Genomic DNA, 5,139 nt, shown 5'->3' with positions numbered 1-5,139 from the left:
CAACATGTGCCAACCATGTCGAGGCTTCAAGCACTGAAAGCAACATGTGCCAACCATGTCGAGGCTTCAAAGCACTCTGATGGTGCCCGGCTAGAAGATACACTCCCTACTGCCTATCCATGACAATTTGTAAAGGCCCAAGATTGATAATACTACTAGAGGATGCATTTCGGTCACACCAACCCCCACTAGCATTCCTTCACAAAATTATATGCTGCTAAGGACATGATGACATGATGAGATGTTGCAAAACCTTTAAAATAAAATACAATTTAGGTAATAACGTTGCCAAACTACTGTTAACCGGCAATAGGCCGTAACACGACCGACTGCATTCAAACTTGTGCAGGAAAGAGCGGCTTCTTGCTCGAAAGTTTGTGCAGAACCTTCAAAGTTCAACGGTTCAAACTTCAACCTGCCTTCTCCTTCGTTTCGCCAGCACCTGCACCGTCTTCAAATTCTGCTGCACGGAGCTTGCTTCTGCAGGTTCCGCCATGGCTGCATTGTGCCTGTTTGTGCGTTGAAAGGAAACAGGTAATCCCTCCTTTCACCGATTTCCCGCCTGCTAAACGTCTCCCTTCTACCAATCTCCCTTCGTTTGCAGGCCTTTTGGATTAATTTTCCACTCTTAGTAGACCAATCTCAAGCTTTTAAGATCACGTTAGCTCTGTGAGAACAGTTTGATGGCTTTCCTGTGACAAAATCAAACTTTATTGTGGCAAAATCAAGCATTACTGTGAGAATCTCTATTTGTGGCAAAATGTAGGCATACTGAGAGAAATTCTTCATTAAATAATCTCCTTTCTGCACCGTAGATATGGCGTTCTTAACAGTTCCGTAAGAAAATAATCAATAATCGAAGGTCCAGCGCATTTGTAGCCATTCTCTGTGTTTAGCATAGTGAGAGCATCAAAGGTTGAGACCTGAGTTTGGTTGCGGACTTTCTTGGCAGTTGGAACGGTTATTTGCTTGTTTCTAGAATTTTCTGTAATGAAATTTAAGGCGATGCCAGGGACTGCATGGTGTTGGATGCATCCAAAGCCTCAACGTTGTCTTATAGCCATGGCATGGCGTTGGTGGATACATCCAAGTCCTTAGCTCTGTCCCATTCAAGTTTTTCATTCAATCTTCCCTTTTCTTTTGCTTTGGCCTGTCTTATAACCTTTATTTGAAAGTTTTCAGTATATTTGGATCCAAAGTGAGCCATCTTTTGCCTCCTTTCTTGCCTCTTTGGGCCTACATTTTGCCTAAAGATCTTGTTTTTCTTTGGTTCTTACATGCATTTATGCATTGTCTTTGCCTCTTCTCTTTGCACATGAGCTCCTTTCAAGCTGCTGCTTCTATGAAGATCAGTAGCTATAACCCTGCATTGATTTTGCATCTGTTCCGATAGTCCTTTTGTTCTTTGTCGAATCAATTGTGCCCCAAACTTTTTAAAGCTCAGCAATGTAATCAGAAAGGTGGCGGCCACTAGGCATTAGCTTACAGTATCTAAGGACATCTGTACAGTTTCATCTTCAAAAATTACATGTCAATAGATGCCTGCTTCCTTTGGCTGCTCTTGCTATGCTTAGTTCTTGTATACTTTCTTGCAGCTTATCAGTTTCATAAACATTTGGCTGATCTTTTTATGCCTACCGAGTTATGTCTTACGTCTCTCATAGTTTGTTGCAGCTTGTAAGCTGCAAAACCCCTGAAGCTCACCACCATGAACGACCTCCTTTCCAAGTCTCTTGTGCCTGTCAAGGGCACAAGCTATGTGGATCTCAAGAGGGACGCAATGAGAGATTTAGAAATGGGAAGTGTTGGGGATGCCAGTGCGGACAGAAACCTCCACGCATTTTTTGAGGAGGTGAATGTTGTCAAGAATGACATGGAGAAAGTGAAGCGCCTTCTTTTGAAGCTCCAGGAGGCGAATGAGGAGGGAAAGACCATCCACAAGGCGCAGGCAATGAAGTCATTGCGGGAGCGAATGGATCAGGATGTGGAAGAGGTCCTGAAGAAGGCCAAGTCAATCAAAGCGAAGTTGGAGGATCTGGACAAAGCAAGCCTGGCAAATCACAGTCGGCCTGGATGTGAATTAGGAACCCCTGCCGACAGAACTCGAACCTCCATCATAAACTCTCTCAGGAAAAAGCTAAAGGACCTCATGGGGGAATTTCAAGTCCTGCGCCAGAAGATCATGAGGGAGCATAGAGAGACTATAGAAAGGCGATATTACACGGTCACAGGTCAGAATCCAGATCCAGACACAGTTGAGCACATCATTGAGACAGGAGAGAGTGAGAATTTCCTGCAGAAGGCTATACAAGAGCAGGGGAGAGGCCAGGTGATAGACACTATCAGCGAAATACAAGAGAGGCATGATGCTGTCAAAGAGATCGAGCAGAATCTGCTTCATCTGCAACAGATTTTTCTAGACATGGCGGTGATTGTGGAAGCTCAAGGGGAGCACTTGAATGACATCGAACATCACGTAAGCCAAGCAAATGCATATATTGATAGAGGCACTCAGCAGCTCAAAGCTGCCAAGCGGAACCAAAGAGGCAGGCGCAAGTGGATGTGCATTGCCATCATCATTCTGCTCATTCTGATTCTGATTGTGGTCATACCTATTGCCACCAGCTTGAGAAATTAGGCTTAGCCTCGAGGCTTTATCATATTAAGAGTAAAGGAATAGTTTAAATTACCCTCATGGACCAGAATGAGGGCTAAGCATTGATCTACATGGTACGATATTTTTCAGGTTGGATTATAGCCTACTATATATATATTGATCATATAGAGGGAATTTGTACCGTACAATATAACCTTTTAATCGAGGTAGTTGGTATGCTGCAATTCACATAATGGTCACGACTGCTAAAATAGTGCTTATGTTATCAAGTGATCTATTATATGATAACTCTGCGGTTTTGAGCATAATTTTCACTCGAGTCTTTAGCTTATGGATTAAACCTCTTAATGTTAAGAACAGATTTCATTCCATCAGGCCAAGGGGCAGACTTTCTGTCGCTTGCAAATGATTGTTGTCTTTGTTGAAAAATTTGCCCGCACTGCAATAGTTGCCCCCTCAACTATAAAAGGCACGCTGCATTTAAGAAGTGGGGAGGATGGCATTGACGGCACGGAAGTCGGGCGGGCATCCCAATAAGTTTTTAACGGTCGAGATTTAAAGAGACACAAGTTTACTTGGATGTGCCCGAGTTCAACGCAACCCACTTGAGTTCAACTTGGTGTCGGGTTTCAAACCCACGCTCCACATAGCCGTGTGAATGCTCTCCACTATGCTACACGCATTTCACGGGTCCATGGACACACGACTTGCTTATAACCCAACCTTTGCCACTTGAGTTCAGTTCACCCATGAAAATCGGACAACTGCCCGTGTTTCGTGACTCATGCACCGTTGATGCCATTCTCCCCGGTTCTTAAATGCACAGTGCCTTTTATAGAGAATCTTGGCCAGAGAGATTATATAGGCACTACAATGCCAACCCTTGCTTGGCCCCTCCTTTGTGGGAATAGGGGCTGATAACGAGTGAGAAATGTTTTTTCATTAATTTGTGTAAGAGGCATAATACGAAAATCTTAGATGTCATGATTCAAGATGATTTTGAAAATTGTAAAACCACTAGATTTTTTTTGAGAAATAAAAAATATATGTGATTCTTATTCGTTCAAATTCTTTTTCTCTTAGAAGGTACAATTTTTTTTAAAGTTTTGGGATTATAATATAGCACTCGAGATGCCAAACAACGCCCCTCCCTCAATCTGAGCGTGGGAGAGTGAACAGGACAAGAACCATGTTCCGATACAACTGTTCTCGAAAATTGTCATACAGTCCACCCTCATCTGAATGGGCACTGCAATTGCCGTAAGTGGCCTCCCATCTCCATCACGTTTTAAAATTCTTGGCCAAAGGGAGATATCGTACAGCTAGTGTTCCCAACCCAGCCTCGCATACCAACATTTTGAGTCTTCGAATGTCGTAATGTCTGTTCATGACCGCCCAGAATGTCCTTTCGTTGGCCAACAATTATCCTCTACGCCCAAAATGTCCCCTTGCAGGCAATTATTTATATAGACCAACACTAATTATTTGGTCCCATGCTCTTATCCACACAAGAAGAAGAGGGATAAAATTGAACGTATTATTATTTCATTTTCCAATTCCATCCTATAGCTAGTCTATGTTGAGGATATAACATACTTTCGTCATAAGAGCTCGTCTTTACATGGAATTCTCCCCCTTCTAGTCTCCTGAGTCATAGTAAGGAGTTGCAGGCTGTAAACTTGTATATAGATTTCTTCATTTCTGTATGCTTCTAAATGCTTGTCTTCCTTGCTCAGGCTAGCTCCTTTTGCCAGCTTTTTCTGTCGATTTTCATGGGGCTTATAAGCCTTCTTCTTCAGGACTTAGTCTTGGTATTCTTTGGGGTGCCTTCTCGCATGATGACTATGAGAATGACTCTCATAGTCAACCTATATTTCAATTGCGGAATTACCTTCAAAGCTTTATTGGGTGAAAGAGAAGCTTTTATTCTAGATCTTCCATCTCATCTACCTCCCTTTAAAAAAACAGTTTAATTAATATTATAGTATTCTAGGGTTCAAACCGGGAGATATGTATTCGTGGATTAGGGTGCCATCCGATGCACCACTCAAGGTAGAACCGGTTGAAGAGCTTTTTAAAATATGCATGATTTGCCACTGCAAGTTCACACTTAATATTACCCAAGAGCCAATGGTTAGGTAGAAGAGGTCACCCAATAAGGTCTAGTGCTCCATCCCACCAGACTATAGAAGCTCACAGAAAAGGTTTCTCAAGGCTTAATGGATGTATTGAATTGCACACTATTTGTGCATGGCACTGAAGCATCTGTCCAGTGGAGCTAGAGCTATTGTCTCTTTAAATAGCCGTAGCAAAAAGATTGGGTCAGCAAAAGTCATTAATCAAAAGATTGATTCATCTTGATTGGATGATATTTAAAGAATGGCCTTACGATGCAGGAAATCTACACAATTGAGAAGAAAACATAGACATCATCTACTCAAACCAAAAGTGTTCACAGGAGGTGATCCAAACACTCACGATATTTCTCGGCAAATTGCAAACTTGATGTTGGGTCCATTCAA

General features: G+C 42.4%; 1 pseudogene across 2 annotated transcripts; it reads left to right on the top strand.

Moving 5' to 3' along the window:
* The first annotated feature begins 387 nt into the window (after positions 1–387).
* Positions 388–2,858, top strand: LOC147634260 (syntaxin-125 pseudogene; annotated as a pseudogene). 2 transcript variants are annotated; one of them, XR_015266884.1, is made up of 2 exons: positions 388–534; positions 1,675–2,858. The product of XR_015266884.1 is annotated as a syntaxin-125 pseudogene, transcript variant X1 (transcript). The 2 variants fall into 2 exon arrangements; XR_015266885.1 differs by having other exon boundaries at positions 1,665–2,858.
* Positions 2,859–5,139: the final 2,281 nt, after the last annotated feature.

Source organism: Cibotium barometz, chromosome 11 (assembly GCF_041138505.1).
Source record: "Cibotium barometz isolate CiBa-2024 chromosome 11, ASM4113850v1, whole genome shotgun sequence".
Taxonomy (NCBI): Eukaryota; Viridiplantae; Streptophyta; class Polypodiopsida; order Cyatheales; family Cibotiaceae; genus Cibotium; species Cibotium barometz.
Note: the sequence above shows the minus strand (reverse complement) of the source record. Positions and strands in the feature narration are given on the sequence as shown.